The 13,111-nt window shown below is 48.8% G+C and overlaps 1 protein-coding gene across 4 annotated transcripts in view; it reads right to left on the bottom strand.

The window, feature by feature from the left end:
* NR5A2 (nuclear receptor subfamily 5 group A member 2) overlaps positions 1 to 13,111 on the bottom strand; it is a 99,719-nt gene that overhangs the window by 66,949 nt on the left and 19,659 nt on the right. The gene's annotated exons all lie outside the window — the stretch shown is intronic.

Below are 13,111 nucleotides of genomic sequence, written 5' to 3'. Positions count from 1 at the left end.
GTCCTTTGTGAACCCCTCTAACTCTGTGTCCCCCCACCCCGTAACTGACTCACTCTTGGTATTATGGTATTATCATCTATGTTTCCCTCCCACTGGAATGTGAGCCCCAATGAAAGTGGGTCCCTTGTCAATCTCAGTCACAAAAGTATCCCCTGATCTAGATTGGCACTTGACATAGTGAGCATTTAATGAACATATGTGGAGTGACTGGATGAATGATTTGTCAGGTCGGAGGTGAAGCTTGGGGACAAATCACTGGGAAAGCTGAAATGTGGTCACTCTACATGCACTGAGCTAGACACCCCTACCCCCGCCCACATGTGCATAATTTAAAAACCTGCTTGGTTCCATTGAGTCAGTGACAATGAGATAAATGGCAATAGGGTTCGTCTGAGATGAAAACAAAACAACTCTTTAGGGTCAAAAAGTATGTCATACCCAAGACATCTGAAAACATGATGTTTGTTTAAATTGAACATGAAACCAGAACCAAGACCTCAAAAACATTCCAGTCACCAATAACTGGTGTTCACCCAGGAGGCAGAGTCCCACTGGAAAGACCTAAGTGAAATAATCAACTGTATAAAAGTTACAATGCTGTGCCTTTTTTGCAAGGACAACCAACTTAAGTAGTGTAAACGGAAATGACCTTTCAGCTAACTGTTGGGAAAAAAAGGACAATCAAGACCCAGGCTGAACACACAATACGGTGTACGGAGATGTGATGTAGAGTTGGGCACCTGCAACCTGTATAATTATGCCAACCAGTGTCACCCCAATCAAACCAATTAATAATAATAAAAAAATGAAAAGCTATAGCCAAACCAAAGCCATGCAGTAACACGGTGGGCACATGTCCGACCATCATGATGGTATATTTCCATTGGTCTCCTGTCCTTAACTTTCCTCAGCCTGAGTGAAAGCACACATAACCACCTTGCTTATGTCAGAGACCATGCTCACTTGCCCATGTTAGCTCTTCCCACCTCCACGCATGCTCACCCTTGCAGCCACAGAAGTTACTCAGTTCTCCTGAAGTCCAACGCCAATACATCTGTGTTTTTCCACAAGCCCTTCTCTGCTAGGATTGCTTCCCTGCCCCCTTGCTCCCACCTGCTCAACCTGGCCCACAACCCTGCTCATTCCCCAGGACCCCCTATTGCCATTATGCCTCCTTTCCTGATCACACTGTCCCCTGTTCGGGGGCTGGTGCCCCCAGTGGGCTTACACAGTATTCTGGGTAAACCTCTGTTCTAGCCACATTATTAGTCTAAAGTCCTATTTCCCAGGCAGTGGCTTGCTGTCTAGGAGAATTAAATTGTGGTTTTCAGTCCAAATGGGATCTTAACCATTTGAGTGCCACGTATGGTTGGGATCTTGCGTGCCTGTCACGTGTGCCAGTGCCCAAGTCATTTAGGGCCGCATCCCACCAGGAAGTTTGACCTCGTAGAGGAAGTTCTCAGGAGGACCTCACTTGCCCGGGTCAACACTGCTTTTGTCTTAATCCCCGGAATTCAGCACAGGGATTGACATATAGTAGGAGCTCCAATGCTGGATGAAGGCCCCGGTAAAAAGTGAATTAATGAATAAACAAACACTGAATCTGGCCTGAGGCAAGGTCACAGCTCATCCTTTACACTCGAGATGTCTTAGGGACACTGGAGGGTGGGACTCAGCTCTAAAGAAAAATGCTGGCCCTGGCTGGTTGGCTCAGTGGTAGAGTGTTGCCTGACGTGTGGAGGTCCTGGGTTTGATTTCTGGTCAGGAAACACAGAAGAAGTGACCATCTGCTTCTTCCTCTCTCCCCCTCTCACTTCTCTCTCCCTCTCCTGCAGCCATGGCTCGATTGGAGCAAGTTGGCCCCAGGAGATGAGGATGGCTCCATAGCCTCCGCCTCAGGTGCTAAGAAGAGCTTGGTTGCTGAGCAATGGAGCAACACCCAGATAGGCAGAGCATTGCCCCCTAGTGGGCTTGCCAGGTGGATCACTGTCAGTGTGCATGTGGGAGTCTGTCTCTGCCTCCCCTCCTCTCAATGAATAAAAAAAGAAAAAAAAGGAACACACCACATCTGGTCAAATGTCATATCTGGCATGATGTGTTTTGATTCTTCTGAAAACCTAAACTCTTCACTGGACCCACCAAACAGATGACTGGAATGAGGTGACATGTTTGAGGTGGCAACATTTCGTCATTAAAACCGGAGACGTCACTCTCTGTGGTCCCAACACCTCCGAAAACACTCACAGCCTCTCCTTCCCTGACTCCCGGGGACAGATGCCTAATGCATTTAAAGCAGGTTATCCCCCCGCCAAAGGGAGGGCCGTTGTTTTCCCTGCAAATATCAGACGTCACTTGGATGTCAACAGTCACACACATCACGTACCCAGGCATCTTCCCTCCTTCATTTACTTGCCAAACAGTTCCAGGAATTTTTTCTCTCCTCCTCCCAAGCTGGCACAAGAATCAATTAAACCAGGTAATCGTGTCTTCACTAGCAAACTCCACCATTCACAGGACAGGGGGTGGGGGTAGGGGGTAGGGGGTGAGGCCTCTGCATTTTCCACAGTCTAGCCATTCTCTCAATTCTGGTGTCAGATCCGTTATTGAAAGAACACCATGCGCGACGCCTTTCATCGGCCCCACAAGCACTGCATCTTGCTTAGAGACCATACGAGGGAAGTATAAGGCACTTCCCGCTATCTAATTACGTTTGATTAGCCAGTCAAAGGAACATAACAGCTTTTCATCACCCAGAGGAAGACTTCTGAAGAGTTCTGTTGCCAATACTCCTGCACAAACCCTCGGCCGCATCGTTATCTCACAAGGGGAAATGTAATATTTAGTATGTTCTTTTTTTCGCTAATTAGGCGATAAGCAAAGCCTCTTATTCATCACAACTTTAGATCAGAAAATAAAAATAAAAATAAAGCAATCAAGCAAGCAAGCACACTTGTGAGAATAGGATGTGTGTGGCAAAGAACATTTTGGGTGATTTCAGGCAGGATACCGTGGTCAAAATATAACAGCCGGCCTTAGAATGAACCAGCATTTCAGAGAATGCATGTCTGGAAACAACAGGATATGCACACAGAGCTCCATGGTGTGCACACAAGGTCGGCCCGGGGGGGAACACGCCAGGACCCAAGGCCTCTGCATGCGTGCATGCAGGTGATTTTCTAGCAAACGATGGCACGTGCCCATGCAAAATCAGCTACACAAATGAAGAAGTCATTTCAACCATCATGAGGACTTTCAGGTTACCAAGAAGGGGTATTTAATGTGGCTCAAAAACAGAGACAAGGCCCTGGCTGGTTGATTCAGTGGTAGAGCGTCGGCCCAGCATGTGGAAGTCCTGGGTTCAATTGCTGGTCAGGGTACACAGGAGAAGCACCCATCTGCTTTTCCACCCACACCCCTTCTCTCTCTCTCTCTCTCTCTCTCTCTCTCTTTCTCTTTCTCTCTTCCCCTCTTGCAGCCATGGCTTGAATGGTTTGAGAAAGTTGGACCTGGGCACTGAAGATGGCTCCATGGCTATCCTCAGATGCTAAAATAGCTCAGTTGCTGAGCAATGGAGCAGCAGCCCCAGATGGGCAGAGCATCAGCCGTAGCTGGGGCTTGCCAGGCGGATCCCAGTAGGGGGTACAAGTGGAAGGCTATCTCTCTGCCTCCCCACCTCTCCATAATAAAATAAATAAAATAAAATAATAAAACAAAAACAGACAAGACAGACGTGTGTTGCCTTTACAGTGAATGAGTTGGTCTCCCTCACTTCAGTCTTTGATCCAACATGCCTCCAAGGTCTCCTGCATCTCACTCCCATAAAAATATGCTTTTAATTTAAATGAAATAACTACACTGATTTCCCAGGTGAACAGGTTATTTGGAAGTGTGGGAGGTAATTCATAGGAGGTTGTGCTGCCATGGACTTGAACACCAACACTCTCTACCACAGATAAAAAGCCAGTGATGTCCACATTCCCAAAACTTAAGACAGAGAGAAGACCCATGCTTTTATAGGGACTGGACAGAGGTGACATTCTTCCTTTGCAATGTTCTTACTGCACAATCAAGGGTGGACTTTAGAACTGTTGGCCGATCGTTCTACCTGCCGTGCAAAGAAAAACCAACTCCTCACAGCACTGGACATTGGATCAAGTTGGGTTGTCCAGTTAATCCTGAATGTTGTGCAAACATTCTAAAGGAGACATGTCTAAATGTCCAAGGAAGCCTGGTTGTCCTTTAGTTTTCTGGGAGGAAGAACAGCCACAGAGCCTCAGAGCACTGTGCACATCTCCCATGTGTGAAGACATGGACTCCGTTCTGGTAGGTTTCAAAACCATGGCGGATGAGCCTGACTTCCAAGGAGAAAGTTAACAATGAAGACAACATCGCTGACCATCATGGGGCCATGAGGAGAAGTGGCCACACAACTGGAGAGCTGTCCACTGTGCACTGATGCCCCGTGACCATTAGCAAATGAGAATTTTCACGTTGTCTGCGTGAGTCACATGGAGGCTTCACACACTCCCCCTGCCGAGCCTGCGGCCTCTGATCCCTGCTTGCTCTTGATTCTTGGAGCTGACCTGACACCGCCACAGAAAAGGCCATCATCTGGGTGTCACCAGGCATGCTGGACGGCCCAGACACATTCTCGCCACTGTCAGGGAGATGTCTTACACACACTCAAGATGTCTTAGGGACACTGGAGGGTGGGCTCTAAGGGAGTCTGTCTCGAGGGCCTCTCTGCCCACAACCGTTTCCCATGCCTTGTCTACTCATGCTCAGACCTACAAATTTCGGGCCGCCCTCCAAGCCCCGGCATACTTCACAGCGGGGGAAAATAGAGGTGCAGCTGAAAACAGGGAGGAGCAACCCTGGGGTCCCTGACACCCTGGGCCACAGGAAGGGAAGGAAGCAGCTGGGTGAGGAAAAAGAAAGGGAGTCTGCACAAACAGGGGATGTGGAGGTGGTGGGGAGTGGAGAAAATAAAGAAAACAAGACAGAGGGTCCGAGTGTCTTCAGAGGAGCCAGCCAGCTCAGGCCCCACACCCCTGGCTGCCTGAGCTTTGCCTGCTGTTGCTGAACACAGGGGAGCAGAGGAGCTGAGGTTTGAGTATCAGATGTTTTAGGGAGGCCCAGTGGCCAGCCCAGGTGACAGGCCCAGAGGAGGGAGTGTGCGTCTTTGCTCGTTCTTGAGATCGGGTGAGAGATGAATGTCTGTGATGCGAGGAGCTGCTTAAATGCCTACTCTCTGGGCAGCCATTGTGCAGATGGATGTGGAGCCCTCAGAGATTTGCACACTCTCCTTCCTGAGAGGCAGGGGAGTCGGTCAGGGCAAAGTCATCCTTCACGCACTCCGGGGAAGAAGAGGCCGACTTCTATGCCTCCCGGGTTCAGAGGGCAAAGTCCTTCAAAAGTGTGTTCATGGCTTTGGGTTTTTTAATCCTTTACTTGACTTTGTATGATGGTGGTTACCGTGCACAGATGGGGCCCTGGGGATCTCCATGCTCCCAATACTGAGGCACTCACATGGGCAGACTTCCCGTTCGGTCTGGGAGGGGGGGCTTGTGTGCCCTGACAGGTCGCAGCACACAGGCACATGCCTGCTTCTAAGGGACACGGTGACACAATGATTTTCCTGCTGATTCAGCAGGACCTGGTGGACAGAGCCTACCCAAGTGATCCCAGGTTGAGGACCATACTGCCTGCCCCCGTCAGCCTCATTCTGTGCCCCAGCCCCTCCAATTACAGCCAGTTTCACAAATTAAGGCTTAGAAGCTCTGAAGTCGCCTCTACCTCTCAGGAGGTAGAGGCTGTATGCACCTGCATACAGCACTGACCTCGTCCCATGGGAGTGTAGCTGTTATGTGTGGTTCCTACATGTCCTCCTCTGATTAAAAAAAACCAAAACTCTTATCTTTCTTTGGGCCAAACTGAAATAAACTGCTCTCTGCTGTTTATGGGTAACAGAGGGTTTTCGAGACCCATTGCAGAGTGGTTCTGGGTAGGCAGGGAGGAGGCTGACAACAGATACAGGGCTTGATGGACTTCCGCAGACATCCATGTCCCCTTTCTGTTTGGATGATAGCATCACTACCTACCAGCTGCGCAATGTGGGGCAAGTCAGTGAATGTCTCCCGGTCTTAGGACACGTTCTCCTGCCACCTGGGAAGGCTGATGCCCACCGCAGGGGGATGCGTTAGTATTAAATGAGATGGCAAGTGGAACGCGCTTAACAATTAATTGTCTGATGCATTGTGAGGGCTCAACCAATGGCCACTATTATTTTCACCCATTACCAGATCTCTGGAGTCCAGGGGAAAAGTTGGACATGTTTTCTGTTGCCCTAAACCCTCACTTATACAAGAAACTCCATGGCTTGGGGGTAGATCACACCCTGACATCCCCTCCCCCCATGTCTTTCTTTTCCTTCCATCTTTCTCACTCCTTCTCCTTAGACCTCAAACTGATCCAAGTGCTTTGGTTAATTTTGCTGGTACTGACACATTATTTGACCAAAAGGACTGATTTGGTTAAAACAAACAAACAAAAACTAGTTAGCAGATTTTTACTAATCGATTTACATGGTGTCTCTCCGTGGGCCAGTGCAGCCCTGAGCATAAAGCGGAACAGAAGGACGTGTGCCCTGAAGGGAACATGTCATTTGGTAGCAATGGTGCAAGTCCATTGCTCACGCTCTCTCACAGAAGGAGACCGACTGAGCTTACTGCACATGGCTGCCCTGTGGGGCAAACCGGAAAGCAACCCCAAAGCACCCAGCACTACAGCAGGGAAGGAGCGAGTGCCCAATCAAAGCACCCTCTCATCCTCTCCACCATCTGACCTCAAGCCGAGCAAGGGAAACGACTCTGTGTTCATATGGAGACACTCCACAGTGGCCAGGCCAGTTAAAACTCGGGGTTGTTGGGGCTGGCTGGCTAGTCCCAGGCTCTCCCCATGGTCCCAGGAGACCACGCATAGTTGACTAGGAACAGGAAGCTTATCAGTTGTGTGAGCAGCCAGCCCAGCGTGAAGCCGCGCTCATCGACCAACACTCCTGCCAAACAGCCCGGCCTCCCGGGGAGGACGCGTCCGCATGGAAGCAGCTAGCATGAAGCTGGGCCGACCTGGAGCTGCAGGAGGTGAGAGTCTAATGGAGTCTGCAGTTTGCAAAATCAAATAAAGCAAATAGAATACATCAGAGAAGGAGTCCGCAGTGTTTCCCCGTGCCTGGTGGACTTGCGTGCCATCGCTGTAGAGGATGGCATGAAGAAGACCTGTCATCGCAGTCAAGGGGGCATTTTTAGCTTCCCACCCAAGAACCAGCCACCACGCAAACGAGAAGTGACGGGGAAGAGCTGATTCATTCGGAGGACAGTGAGTAAGAAGCTATAACCACAGTTTCCTAATTCAGCCACAGACACGTGTGCAGGTACCACTGTGAGCAGGCTGGCATCATGTGACTCTGCACACGCCAACCAGAACAGAGTCTTCGGCACTAGGTCTGCCTGCAGGAACCCTTAGGAGCGGATGTCTGACCCCTTAAGACCCGAGAGATCAGGTCCAACCTGCCGTTCCAGTGTTGTCTCCAAACCCACCAAGACAAGAGGACTTCCACACCCACCTCCGGTGGAGGAAACATCATGTTCTCAGTTCCTTGTAAGCCTAGGTCGAATGGTTTTTATTTTGCTCTGCTCTGTCATGAAGGAGTCAGTGAAACCATTGTGGGTGTTTCATTTGCCTCCTCTCTCCCCCTCTGGAGTGGAAGCCACTTTAAAGTTTGTTTCCTGCTCCTTGCCTCCTTCCTGGAGTGACCTCCCAAGCTTCCAGAGAAATGAGACCGTGGCACTGGGAAGTGGCGAGCTGCAACCGTAGGATGTCATGTGAGCGCGCAGGGATGCTGGTCTCGGATGCATGTTGCTGGACAACCTCCCCCACCCCCCACCCCGCCTCCGTTCTCAGGCAAAGTCGGGAGAAAAGCAGGGTGGGTGTGGTGGTGGGGAGCCACCATGCAGACGCCCCCTCCAGCCCCCAATGTCTTTCCCGCAAGGAGGGCCAAGTTGTCTGAAGAGCAGAGCTTACAATTTGGGGGCGGGTCCATTAGGTCTCAGAACTGCAGACCTGTATTGATGGGCGGGGGTGAATGACAGCTTGAAGAATAAAAATAAATAAATTAATTAATTAATTAATTAAACTCTGCTTGACAAGCTTCAATCATGAATCAGAAAAAAAAAAAGAAAAAGAAAACGAGGTCCCCCCACCCCCAGCCTACAGACTCTAGAGAGAACAGCGCAGAGGACCTTGGCTTCACAAGGCTCTGGCACTGTCTCCCCGGGACTCTGAGACCTGTTCTCCTCAGAAGCGTGGGTTATATACGTTTCACACAGGATTAATTTCATTTAAAAAAAAAATCCCTCCATGTATCAGAATCCTTCACAGAAGGGAAGTTCTCGCTCGGTTCCCAGAACCCTCTCAGGACATCTGGTCTCATTCGATCAAATAGAGGCTATAGTGCGGGTTCATTAGCCATCAGCTGCAGGTTCTGGGGAGCAGAGCACAGGCTCTGTCCTCACAGAGACAGCTCTTTCGGCAGAGGGGAGCTCTGAGATTTGCTTCCCTTCCCCCCCCCCCAAAAAAAAAAGAAAGAAAAAAAGGAAAACACAGCAAAGGCAGAAGTAGTCAGGAGTACTGGCCATCGTCAGAGAGATGCGGGTTAAAGCTTAGGAGGTGCACTGAATGTCAGGGATCACGTTCCATATCACTCTTGAAATATGCCTCATATTTTTAATCACTTGCTGCTCCTCTGTCCCTGGTCACTGTCTGGTATTCTCTTTCTGCCTCTTTTTCACAAAGATAGCTAAAAACCGAACCCATGCAGTTGCCGACCCAGAACCTGCTGAGAAGGAAGCTGTCAACAGAGGACGAGGTGTGGACAGTCACAGCTCAGGGGCAGGTGGGGGGGAATCCAGTCTCTGAATGACTGCCCCCCACCCACCCATCCTGGCCGGAAAGAATTATCGGAGCATTCCCCAGGGGTTGACGGTGCTCAGAGAAAATTTGTTGTGCTGATTACTAGTGAGCTAGTCACTGATGGTGGTTGATGGATATCTGGTAACCCAGAATTCTGCTTTAGCATTGTTGGTCAAAGTCTGTAGTTTTGGAGTCAAAGTTTATATATGTGTGTGTGTGTGCTGGATGCGGTGAGGGTGGGAGTGCTCACAAAAGTGCTGCCCCTTGGGACGCTGCCACGCAGTTGCTGCATAATATTGGGCAAGTCACGTTGCCTCCCCTGCCTCAGTTTCTTTAAATGTAAAGGAGGAGGTGGGGTCCGAGGACCTCCACCATCTCTCCCAGCTCTGAAAACCCTATGCTTTTGAAGCCAGGCATGTCATGAGGCACATGTGCATCTTTGGAAGCTGTTAGTCTCAGAGCCCCCCCCCCCCCATCCTCATCACGTTACCTGAGGACGCAGATCTGCGTCCCCCTCTCAGCTACCAAGAAGCAAAGCGCTCGTGTAGTTCCTCTGTCCCTTCTTCCCTGGTCACCTTCCAGCCCTGAAACTGCATTTTGTTCGTGAGATGCTTTTATTTTCCTCCTGCTCCTCCTTCTCTTCCTCCTCCTTCTTTCTGTTTGTGTGCTATTTTACAAGCTGCAAATCTGGGAGTAATAATTTCCTCTCTTTTATTCCAATATTTTGAACAGGAACTAGAAAATATCTATCTATCTATCTATCTATCTATCTATCTATCTATCTATCTATCTGCACTCAGCAAACATGTAGAAACAAAACAACACACAAGTTCCCCCTGGCCCTCCCTTCTGTCCCCTAAACAGTGCGAGCGCATGAAATCTGTGTTCTCCAGCATATGTAGCAGAGAGGAACATGTCCAGGGAGAGTGCACAAGGGGTCATTTGCCAAATTGTCCCATTATCCTATTACTCTCTGGGAGCAAATAGGTGACTTTTCGTCTGGGGGTGGTACAGTCAGAAGCAATCTGCCCTATAAGTAGATCTCTTGCCAGCTAATTGGCCATGAAGTTAGAAGAAAAAGACCAACATGCAAAAGTATTCCTCTCCCTTGATGGTGTGGGAAAATCACAGCTTCCTTTGCAGGAACACAGTCTGAGGACTGGGTTGTGGGCTCTAGGGGGTGTCTTGGAGGCCGTGCCAGGGGCCGTCTTGCCTGGAGGCAGGTGGGTAGTGTCCCACGGCAGCTCATGAAACCTTGCCTGGGGCCCTGTTTCTTGGGCTGCTGGTCATGTCCCATTAATGGGTCCTCACATCAATTTACTGTGTCATGACCAGGAGTTTTTTTTAAAAAACATGAACTGAATTAGACTAAAGCAGAAGATAATAGAATGTATCAAAGTGCCTAGCATGGAGAAGGTAGCTTACTGCCTAGTGAAAACGTTAGTTCTGTGTGTCTGTGTGTGTGTGAGAGAGAGAGAGAGAGAGAGAGGAGACAGAGAGAGAGAGACAGGTGTGTGCTTGGTTCACCAAGTTCAAGTGTAAATGTATTTCCTACTGCAGGTCACAGTTAAAAACATGTAAAATCCGCAGCTTTGGAGAGTCACCCTGCCCTACACGTCTCCACGTCAGCTTCAAACGCCTCACTCAGTGTTTGTTTGTTTTTTTTACAAAGTAACTTTATAAACAAAAGGAAAAGGAATTCTTCCGAAACGGGAAAGTCACCACAGAGCTCTATATTTAAACTAACGTCTAAGGCAGTGGTCCCCAACCTTTTTTGGGCCATGGACCGGTTTAATGTCAGAAAATATTTTCACGGACCGGCCTTTAGGGTGGGACGGGTAAATGTATCACGTGACCGAGACAAGAGTGAATCTTAGACGAATGTAACAGAGGGAATCTGGTCATTTTTAAAAAATAAAACATCGTTCAGACTTAAATATAAATAAAACAAAAATAATGTACGTTATTTATTCTTTCTCTGCGGACCAGTACCAAATGGTCCACGGACCGGTACCGGTCCGTGGCCCGGGGGTTGGGGACCACTGGTCTAAGGTATTCTGAATTATATACTTCCTCCTCTGAAAAATACTTCCATTGAACCAGTCCTTTCAATGTGAGCCCAGGGAAAACGAGTTCAAGTTTTTCTTTCTTCCCTGGGGGCACGTCCCCACACCAGCCCGCACCTTGTAGGAGCCCCCAGTGGTGTGGACCTTCCTTTGCCTTTTCATATTCTCATGAAAGACAGACAGGTACGTTACACCCCAGTAGATATGATCAACGATGCTTTAATGTGCCCGTTCCCAAAGGTATTCCTATTTTAGCCAAATAATAAACCTTCTACCCCATAAAAGAATCTCATAGAATCTCGCCACGGGGGAGGAAAAGAGAGAAATCTGGAGAGAAAGCGTGTTTCCCCAGCGCTCCTGACGTCCCCTCTGTGGCTAGGTACATTTTCTTTATAATGTCCCCTCTACTCTTTTTTTTTTTTTTCTTTTTTACATAAAAGCAACCTGTGTGGTTTCTTGCTCTGTGGATTTGTGAGTGACAACTCCAGTGTTTCTATTGTTTTCCTAGTTATTTACAAAATCGTCTTCTCGTAAAATTTGTGAGAGGAAATATTTGGTCTTGCTCAACTTTGTATTCATTCGTCTGACACCCAACATGCCGCGTGGCTGCTCGGAGGTCCCCAATGAGTGGGAGCGAATGACTGTTTATTACACAGTTTATCCTCCTCTAAACACGTGTGGCAGCCTTGTCCCTCAACATCTGACTAGGAAGAGTGTGGCTTGCCCCTGAATGTCAGAGTGTTTCTGGAAAGCCTCTGCATGTGTGTCATGGAGCAATAAATGACTTCACAAGGGAACCCCGTTACTGATTATATACTCAATGCCAGGCTCCCAGTACCAGGTGCTTTGCCCATAGGGTCTCATTTATTTCTTGTGAAACTTCCTCCATAGAAGTGTGGCTACTCCCTCCTCACCTCCCCCTCTCCCCCCAAGTACCATCTACATGGTTTTACAGATGAGAACACTAGTCTTTGGGAGAGAGAGTCTGACAACAGGCCTCTGCCCACGGGCACTCAGAAGTGAGGATGCAGTTCAGACCCAGCCCAAGAGTGCCAACTTATTACCCTTAGCCATGCCTTCCTTATTACCCTTTTCTTTCCTGGCCTTTCCCTTGTATCTAAAAGGGTTGTTTTCATTTTCATTTTCAGAGACCCTCCCTCCTCCCTTAAAGACAAAGCTGTACATGTGAGGACTCCCGACACATTTTGTTTGGAATGAAATCACCCTGATGGACACAGATGGTTCTGCACTAGACCCCCTCTGGCCTGACGGGGAGTAACCCCCATGTCCTGTCTCACCCCCATCACCTTCAGCTTAGCAAGGAAGGACCGGGCGAGTCAAGAGCAGGGAGCACCAGCCGTCTCCACGGCATGCTATTAGCATTCCATCAACTTATCTGGGTCCGTTCCGTTTGTTTCCAGGTACAAATCACAGTTCTTACTGAGACCTGCTGGTGTACGTGGCTTTCGTAGCCCCTGGCCTTCTACACAGGCAGTTAATAGAAACCCTTTTAATGAGAAGTTGCTTTGTCTTGCCTTCCTCTCATGGATTTAAAAGCCTCCTCCAGCTGACCCAGGTGATCAGAGACCACGACTCCTAGGCAGGCCCATTGCCCCCCCCCCCCCCCCCCCCCCCGTGATAGACCGAGGAAAACATTGTTATTGGTATTTTTTTGGTAGCAGAGATACTTAGAAATCAAATCCAGAACCCACTTTTGCTTTTTAAACAGTGGATGCAACCACAGACTACCAAGTGGGGTTTGGGTGGCCACTGTGAGAGTCCCAGCATCTATACCACTTTCCCGTATTAATTCAGTCTTAAGTTTCAGGAAATAAAATAATTATGTAGTTAAACAGAGATCCTTAGGCAAACAAGTAGTGTGTTTACAATGTACCAATCCATTAAAATCAACGGCCGACGTAGGTTGTAGGACCTAACACCTGAGCCAAGCAGACTAGCACTCACAACTGCCCCCCCCAAGACAGTAAACATCCTAATGGAATTTGCTTCAGAAGCAGAGTCTTTACAGAACTGGAGTCAATGTAAACAGGTTGTAAATACCAACTGGATACTAC

Source organism: Saccopteryx bilineata, chromosome 1 (genome assembly GCF_036850765.1).
Source record: "Saccopteryx bilineata isolate mSacBil1 chromosome 1, mSacBil1_pri_phased_curated, whole genome shotgun sequence".
In the NCBI taxonomy this organism is placed as follows: domain Eukaryota; kingdom Metazoa; phylum Chordata; class Mammalia; order Chiroptera; family Emballonuridae; genus Saccopteryx; species Saccopteryx bilineata.
This window is presented reverse-complemented; position numbering and strand designations above follow the sequence as displayed.